The following is a 9944-nucleotide window of genomic DNA, read 5'->3' on the forward strand; positions in this document are numbered from 1 at the left end:
ACCAGGGGCAACTCTGGGCTGGCTTACCCGACGTCTTGCTCATCTGGTGTGCCCTGAGAACGAGATATGTGCAGCTCCTATCGGGATTTGTCGGCACATCTGGGTGGCTTTGCTGGTCTTGTTTTACCTGTCGAATGTCTTGTAACCGGGATTCTGAGCCTGATTGGGTCTTCCCGCTAGAAAGAATATCCTTCGTTGACCGTGAGAGCTTGTGATGGGCTAAGTTGGGACACCCCTGCAGGGATATGATCTTTCGAAAGCCGTGCCCGCGGTTATGGGCAGATGGGAATTTGTTAATGTCCGGTTGTAGAAAACCTGAAGTTGACCTTAATTAAAATACATCAACCGCGTGTGTAACCGTGATGGTCTCTTCTCGGCGGAGTCCGGGAAGTGAACACGGTGTTGGAGTTATGCTTGACGTAGGTTGTTCTAGGATCACTTCTTGATCATAGTTTCTCGATCGTGTTTTTGCCGTCTCTTCTCGCTCTCATTTGCGTATGTTAGCCACCAAATATGCTAGTCGCTTGCTGCAGCTCCACCTCATACCTTTTACCCTACCTTAAGCTTAAATAGTCTTGATCGCGAGGGTGTGAGATTGCTGAGTCCCCGTGACTCACAGATACTTCAAAAACCAGTTTGCAGGTGCCGATGATACCGTGCAGGTGACGCAACCGAGCTCAAGGAGGAGCTCGATGAAGACCGTGTCCGTTATGTTGTTCCGTTTTTTAGTTGATCAGTAGTGGAGCCCAGTTGGGACGATCGGGGATCTGTGTAGCATTTGGGGTAGTCTTTTTTTATTTTGGTTCCGTCGTCGGACCTTGATTGTATCTGGATGATGTAATGCTTTATTCATGTATTGTGTGAAGTGGCGATTGTAAGCCAACTATGTATCTCTTTCCCTTATTTATTACATGAGTTGTGTGAAGATTACCTCACTTGCGACATTGCTTTCAATGCGGTTATGCCTCTAAGTCATGCTTCGACACGTGGGAGATATAGCCGCATTGTGGAAGACACAGCGACGGCAGAGGCTAGAGGACTACGAGATGGCCTCCTACTAGCGAATGAAGTTGGTTACAACAAAATCTATGTCGAAGCGGACTGTTTGGAGGTAATCAAGATCATGCCGAGTGGCGGGAATTCATTAGGACCAGCAGCGGCAATATATGAAGAATGCACTTTCTTATCTAGCAATTTTATCTCTATAGTTTTTAGCCATTGCCTTCGGGAAGCCAATATGGCGGCGGATCTGCTAGCTAAGAACTCGGAGGTGTCTCGAACAATTGTTTGGAAATCGAAGCCCCCGAGTTTCTTAGTGGATGTTTTAACAAATGATGTATCTTTATTCTCACATGAAATATAAACCGCCATGATGGCATTTCCCTCAAAAAAAAGAATACATGTTTTACTAATATACTTATCATTGTCAACATCATAGTGGAACCTAATATCGTAAAAATAAGTCATCATACCTCTGCTTTATAAGCCACCAAAAACTATAGACTAATCCATGGAATCACTAGAATTCCCCTACTAATCTTTTCCACTGGTTGAACATCTTCTTTCTGATTCTCAAAAAAAACATCATCTTTCTCAACTATGAGAAGGCCTCGCTTCTTATCAACCTACATCAATTCCATTTCAATTAATAAGGCATGCATCATTAATATTCGTGTTTGCCAGAGTAAATTGCATAAAACCACCACTTTGAGGGTTAGGTTTGCGAAAAACACTAGGATACAGTTTCTCTACAGAAAACACCACATCTTGTGTAATTGTTTTGCAAAAACCACTGAACGGCGGATTTGGCTTGGTTAACCGCATTTATGACAAATGGGGCCCTTTTTTGCCTACGTGGCGTAACATTTCGTGCCAGATCAATTTTAATATAATTTTACAAACTAGTCCATAGATTTTACAGAGAAACCCCTAAATCAAAAAAGAAAAAAGCAATCAGCACACTTGCATCCTCGCAACCGGTTGGGCGGTCAACGCAGCCAGTGTCGGGCGCCTCCTCGTGCAGCAGGCCAAATCGGGGGAGGGGGCCTCTAGCGAAAAAGGGGCCCCATCTGTCATAAACGCACTTAACCGAGCCAAATCCGCCGAACAGTGGTTTTTGCAAAACAATTACGCAAGATGTGGTGTTTTCTGCAGAGAAACTGTATCCTAGTGTTTTTTGCAAACCTAACCCTCAAAGTGGTGGTTTTATGCAATTTACTCTGCTTGACATGATGGAGGACCAAAACCTTTCGACTGTGTCACACATATCAGGGCCTGACTAATATTGCTTGCTTGAAGATAAGCAACAGAGGCCAATTTCTCTACATTCTTTGCTACCTATTTGCTATCTTGGCCAATCTTATTCATATTTGGAGCACTAACTTTGAAGATACCCTGCAAATAACATGGAAACTACAAGTGAGTTTGTACGATAAAGCTAATCCTTTTGGAAACTTTCTATGAATTAAGGATGAGCTAGGTAAATCAAGGAGCAAATCAGATTTTATCATCCGCTTTGAAATTAATTGGAACCAGAGAGCAAATATCTCTTGAATAACTCCATGCACCAAACATTAGCACGCTTGCTGGTGGGTTCCATGTCCTTGCTGGCTGCGTGGGCGAGGAGGTGGTGCGCCCCGAGGTTGGAGGTCATGATGATGATGGTGTTGGTGAAGTCGACGGCGCGGCCATGCCCGTCGATGACACAACCGTCGTCGAGGATCTAGAGGAAGACGCTGAGCACGGCGACGTTGGCCTTCTCCACCTCATCCAGGAGGACCACGTTGTACGGTCGCTGCCGCACCAGCTCAGTGAGATACCCGCCCTTCTCGTACCCATACGACCTACAAACGCAGACTCAGGAGGAAACTATACTTATAAGAATACATGTTACTAATCTATCATCGTTAACATCATAGTGGAACATAATATTGTAAAATAAGTCATGATACCTCAGCTTTATAAGCCTCCAAAAACTAGAGAGACTAATCCATGGAATCATTGGAATTCCCCTACTAATATTTTCCACTGGTTGAACATCATCTTCCTCAACTATGAGAAGGCATCACTTCTTATCAACCTACATCAACTCCATTTCAATCAATAAGGCATGCACCATTAGTATACATGCTTGACATGATGGAGAACCAAAACCTTTCGACCGTGTCACACATATTAGGGCCTGAATAATACTGCTTACTTGAAGATAAGCAACAGAGGCCAATTTCTCTGCGTTCTTTGCTACCTATTTGCTATCTTGGTCAATCTTATTTATATTTGGAGCATGAACTTTGAAGATACCCTGCAAATAACATGGAAAATACAAATGAGTTTGAACGACAAAGCTAATGCTATTGGAAACTTTCTATGAATTAAGGATAAACTAGGTAGATCAAGGAGCAAAATTAGATTTTATCATCCTCTTTGAAATTAATTGGAACACAGAGAGCAAATATCTCTTGGATGACTTCATGCGCCAAACAATGAGCACGTACAGTAGATAGTAGCAATTAAACTGGCGGCAAATATAACAAACAAAATCCGCAGCAATATGAAAAGATATCGTAACCACTTACATATGCGCGCAGCTGGAGCTTGTTACACGATAAAGTTTAGACCATTACTCTTGAGCATGAAGCATCAATTAATCTGAGGAAATAGATCCAAGTAAATCAAAAGTTTCTAACCATTGCATCATTAAAAATGCACTCGGAAAGGTTCCAGTTCTTCCAATCTAGCGTACAATCAAAATAATAAAGGAAATGCTTAACACAATAAAAATGTCTTGTAAAGGAGTTAATAAACTTAAACGACCTTACACTCGTATGTAATATTGAAAGCTTTAGTTACCTTAACGCGCACCTTATCGCTGCCACCACCAGCATTAGCACCCTCTTCATCTATAGTTTCTTATCCACTCTGACTCCATAACCCTTCCATCATTGGAACCTTCAAGGACATTCGTTGGTACCTTCATGTCCAAACTGGAACTAAAACGCATCTCTGATTTACGTGACTCCAAACTCTCTTGTAGAAGGTCTTTCTACTCTTGGTCAAAGTCTTCTTGCTCCTTGGGATCAACTTGCACGACCTTTCATCAGAACAAACATATATACTACACTCTGCAACTGGTCTACTATAGGAAGACACATCTGTTCAAATGAATCTTAATCAAATAATCTTCATTTTTTTTGTTTGATCTCCTACATGGAAGTATGTATAGGAATTTCATCAAGAACCTAACAAGCACAAAACAAGGAAGCAAAGACTTAGAGGGAGAGGAATATCGTCAAGTGGGTGAACAATTCAGAGTTTCGGACCACGCCCGTGATGGCGGCGTTCAGTCTGCACCTCCGCGGCACGAACAACAGCGGGAGGACGGTGCTGGGAGGACAGCCCAAAAACCCGAGAATTAACATATTTGTCAAAGTTATTACATGTTGATTTTTCCTAGATGCATACACATCCGTTGTGCTAATTTTTCCCTCGAGCATCAAGCACATACAGTTATGAATCAGCAGCTCGCACGCGTCGTGCGAGCCCTATGCACCTCAATCTGCCTCCCCGTGCTCCTCGATGAGCCGCTCTGCGTTCTTGCATCGTCGTCACCGCACGCCATTCCAAGAGAGATGGCCGAGAGGAGAGAGATGGCGTAGGCTTAGGAAGAGAGGATGAATGGTTACCTCACATCCGACCTCTGATGCACCATAAGCACGTCGCCGTTGCCGCCCTAGCGCCGCTCGAGCCGTCATGCTGCCACTGGAAAATACACAATATGGGGTCCGGTTTGTTCGGCGATTGATTGCGTCGAGTGGATCGGCAATTGGATTGATCGATCGTGGGATGGACAAAATCGGGGCTCAGGATAGCGTGGTGTTGTGACATGATCCCAACATCAAGTCATATGATCTGGACCAACACCACATCAGGTATGTGATGTGCCTGGTATGAATTTTGTCATTGGTGAGAGGTAAATGACGGTGATGTAGAGGTTAATTGTTTCATGTGTTTGGAGATTGATTGTCGTCCGCGAGCTAAGCTGGGCTACCAAAGAAGAATCTGATTGTGATACGTGAATTAATTTGTGTTGCCTTGTATCGTTTGGTTTTGGTATTTGAAGATTGATTATTGTCTGTTAATTAAGCTAGGTTACCAAAGATGAAATCAATCAAGTTTAAAAAAGAAGTAGAAATCAATCGACATACGTGAATTGATTGTGTTACCAAATAAAGGTTGGGTTTGTCCGGCTCTACCCAAATAAAGGTTGGGTTTGTCTGGCCAGATGAGAAAACCAGCGAAAAAACAGTGGAGGGAGGAAGGAAAATCGGCGGAGGGGGGGGGGGGTCGTATGAGGAGGGCTTGACCAAAGGTGAGACGACTTAAGACGGGAGAGGGAACCTTACATTTCTTTTAGGTAATATAAGTAAGAGATAGAGATTGTTTTTTCATATCTACTAGTCAGTGTGTACGTGCAATGCACGTTAATTTGGAAGTGTATTAAGTGCATGTAGATATTAAGTAGGATATTATTTGTGTGTTGTTATGTGATTGATACTATATTTGACATGAAATTAACTGCACACTAAACATGTTGAGTGCTCGACATTGAAGTAGTCTAGGTCGTTGGATTGACATGATTTGATGGCCGAGATTAATTGGATCTACCCCTTTGGGTCTTTTTATATTGGTATAGATATAGATGCATTCATTTTTTTGCCATATTTTTCCTTTAGCTTATATTTTGAAAATTCTAATATATCTATCATAAAAATCAATTTATACTCAAAAATGAAAAAAGTTAATCTGAGATTTGAAAATTGTTAAATAAGTATAGAAAAATATTTCTCATGTACATAAAAATCATACAGTATGTATGAAAAAATAGACATCAAAACATATATATGAAAAAACATTAACCATGTATTCGAAAAATGTTAAACATGTGTATAAAAAATGTTCCCGATGTATGCAAAAAATGTATGATGTGTTTGGAAAAGGTATATATAAAAAAATATGTTTCAAAATGTTAGTCATGTATTTGAAAAATATTAAACCTATATTTAAAAAATATTTCTGATGTATACAAAAGATATACAATGCGTATGGAAAAAGGTAGACATAAAAAAATATGCTTTCATATATATTAATCATGTATTTGAAAAATGTTAAACATGTATATAATTATTTTTACTAATGTATACAAAAAAATTAGAATGTGTATGACAAAAGGTTGACATCAAAATACATATTTAAAAAATTGTAATCATGTATTCCAGAAAATGCTCAACGGCTACAGAATAAATGTTAAACATGTACTATATAACATTTGTTCCTATTCCAATGAAAATAGAAAGAAACAAATCAATGAAATTTGACAAAGAAACAAAAGACAAAGAAAAAAGTGAAAAAAGAATGGGAACAATAAAAATCAATAAAGAAACAAAGAGAAATGAATGAAAACTGAGAAAGAAACAAAGAAACTGAAAGAAAATGGGAAAGAAAAGAAAAAACAGAAAAATGGAGAAACAAATAAAGTAAAACGAAGGGGGGAAACCAAGTAAAAACCGATAAAGAATGAAGAAAACCAGTGAAAAATTGAAGAAAACAAAAAGAATGAAGAAAACCATAAAAAAGAAAATAAAAAGAAGAAAAATGGATCTAAACCAACGAACAACACACGATCAAGCGGCAAGAAGCCAGTGACCGTAAAAATACACCAAAAAAAGGGCCAGCCCAGAAACGAGGGAGAGGAAAATCCTTCACAGGAGCTCCTTCCATCTCGCTATAAGCCAGATATAGCTCTCAAGTGCGATGCGTCCAAAACGTATGCTTCCCAGAGGAGCACAACCCTATTAGTCGGCTCATTGAAGCCGATGACGCACGCAGGCATGCACTGTACCACCGGTTCACAGAAGCGAGCAATAATACCGTAGCAAACTGTTTTTCTTTCTTTTTAATTTCAAACATTAAAAAATGATTATTCTGGAAAACGCCAACAAATTTTTAAAATTTCCTGATTTGTTTCTGAAAATGGAAATATCTTTTGAATTTGTGAACAAATTTTGAATATTTTGTAAATGTAAACATTTGTTGAAATCTTCTTGATTTTTTAAAGCATGAAATTTTTTGGATTTGTGAACAAATATTGGAAACAGAAACATTCTTTGAAATTAAGAACAATTTTTGAAAACACGGACCATCATTGAAATTGCCAAAAAAATGAAACACAAACATTGTTTGATTTTGTGAAAACAAATTAAAATGCAATTTTTTTCGGTTTTAAGAGAAATTTCTGATAATTTTAAATTTTAAAAGTCACAAACAATTTTTGAAAATTTCAAAATAAAAATAAAAAAGGAATAACCCAAAAGAAAACTAGAAAAACTAGTAAAAGAAAACAACTGATAAAAATATTAAAACCAATTTAGGAACCTTCTAGAAGGTTACACAAACATGGACCGGCCAACGCAGTTGGATCAGGTAGTTTGCTCTGTGCAAAACATCAACGATCTACCGTAAAATGCGGTGAATAGGATTTACCGCTCGTTGCCTCCAACAAGCGTCCAATAGGGGCACGATGCACATAGGGGCAGTTCAACTGGGTTAATGTAGTATGCATGTTTACTATAGCGGCGTTTTAGAAATATTGTGGGCAATTTTTTGAAAACAACATATTTTTTTACAAAAACATGAAAAATGCAAGTTTCTGAACATATTTTGAAAAATACAAAGAATTTCTGAAAAAAACAGACAATTTTCTAAAAAATTGTGAAGATTTTTTAAATTTCAGTTTTTCTAAAATTTTCGAACACTTCTTGAATATTATGAACAACTTCTGAACATTTTATAAAAATAATCAAATTTGGAAAACATGAACATATTTGAAATTTTTTTATTCTGTTTTTTGGGAAAAATAAAGTTTTTTGAAATTCCAAAAAAATAAAACACGAAGAGTTTTTTAAAATTTGAACAAAATGTTGAAATTCTTGCCATTTTTTGGATATTTTATTTTTATTTTTTCAATCTATGAAAAAAGAGAGAGAGAAATATTAAAGCAAAGAAAAATGAAAGTAGCTATAGCTTCTCAAGGGTGGGGCCGTCATGCCACATGTGCATTGTCAGCAATGGCTCGAGGGCCCACTGGTTAGTGTCTCACTAAACGCAGAAAAGGGCACCTAACCTGCGTAGAATGGGACTCGAATCGACGTCATGTGGAATCGAATTGAAAGGGATAGCCACTCAGGCTACGAACGAAACTGACTCATATGAGGCACGATCCAAATTGAGTTTAAACTAGGCCACAAGCAGATCCGACAGTGGGGGTTCAACCGGAGGCGACACTCACATTGGTGAAGTTGCGCGCCGATGGTGAGCCAAAGCAAAGTCGGAGGTGTGCCGGATCGGCGTCCCCGTCAACTAAAAGGTCATGTGTGTGGTGCAAAAGAAAGAGCAGAGTGAGCCACATCCAACCGTGCAACATACACATTCGGACGACGATGGAAATGGCGTCGGCGACGAGGCGTGGTGGATGCTACGCTCGGGTGTGTGGTGCGCGTAGGGTTGGAGCTGAAGATCGAGCTCGAATTGGTGCTAGGCATGCTTTATGTGACCGAGCGAAGCGATGATATGTCTATTTTGCATCATGTTTTTCTACTGTTATTTATATTGTTTTAAAGTCATATTTCACTTTTAGATGCAATTGTAATGCCCTTTCTCTCTTAAATTGCAAGTTTCATCACAAGGGGGAGATTGTTGGCAGCTGGAATTCTGACCTAAAAGAGCTACATCAGAGATAGCTATTCTCCAGAGCTTCAAATGACCTAAAAATTTATAGAGATATATTTTTAAATATACAAAAAAATACTAGAAGAAAAAGCTACTAGGGAACCCACTTGTGCCACAAGCTCAGGGGCGCGCGACAGGCCTCTGTGGCCCATCTTCTCATGTATGAAGCCCTTTGCCCTAGAAAAATAATAAAAATAAGACTTTCGGGACAAGGTGCCGTCTCGAGGCGGAACCTGGGCAGGAGCATTTTTGCTCTCTCGTGGAGTGATTCCATCGGGGATACTTCTCTCCAGGAGGAGAAAATCGAAGCCATCGTCATCACCAATGCTCCTCTCATCGTGGGAGGACTCATCTTCATCAATATCTTCACTAGCATCATCTCATCTCCAAACTCTAGTTCATCTCTTGTATTCGATCTTTGTCTCAAATCTCAGATTGGTACTTGTGGCTTGCTAGTAGTGTTGATTATGTTTTGAAGTGGATGCTAGTTGGTTTATTTGGTGGAACATCATATGTTCAAATTGTTAGTCATATATAATTCTTCTCTGATCATTAACATGAATATGATTTGTGAGTAGTTCTGTTTGTTCTTGAGAACATGAGAGAATCCTTGTTATAAGTAATCACTAGTACAAATGCCCGTGCGTTGCACCGGGCGGAATATTAAATATAACTTGCTCCACATGCCATTATGCAACACTTTTTAAATCCAATTTTTGCAAACGTCAGAAATAAGGATGCAGTGAGAATTTCTTTTTGGACCATGAAATTTGGACGTATCCTAACAATGTTCGACATGACCTATTTCAGCTCTCCGATGAAACAGTAATTGTGTATGGCATAGTCTTTCAATCAATTTTATTTATTGTTGTACAGAAAAACATGAATATTTTTTAATTTTGAGAAGGTGTTTTTAAGAAATTGGAGTTAATTCTCATTTTTATGGTGACGAACGTTTTTTGAAATATTGTATTTCATTTGTAATTTATTTTGAACTGATTTTTGGGCTTGACCCATTGAAATACTTTTATTCACACACACACACACACCCACACACACCCACATGCACACCCGCACGCACACGCACACGCACACCCGCACGCACACGCACACGCACGCACGCACGCACGCGCACACACACGCACGCGCACGCACGCACG

Source organism: Triticum dicoccoides, chromosome 5A (genome assembly GCF_002162155.2).
Source record: "Triticum dicoccoides isolate Atlit2015 ecotype Zavitan chromosome 5A, WEW_v2.0, whole genome shotgun sequence".
Classification (NCBI taxonomy): Eukaryota; Viridiplantae; Streptophyta; class Magnoliopsida; order Poales; family Poaceae; genus Triticum; species Triticum dicoccoides.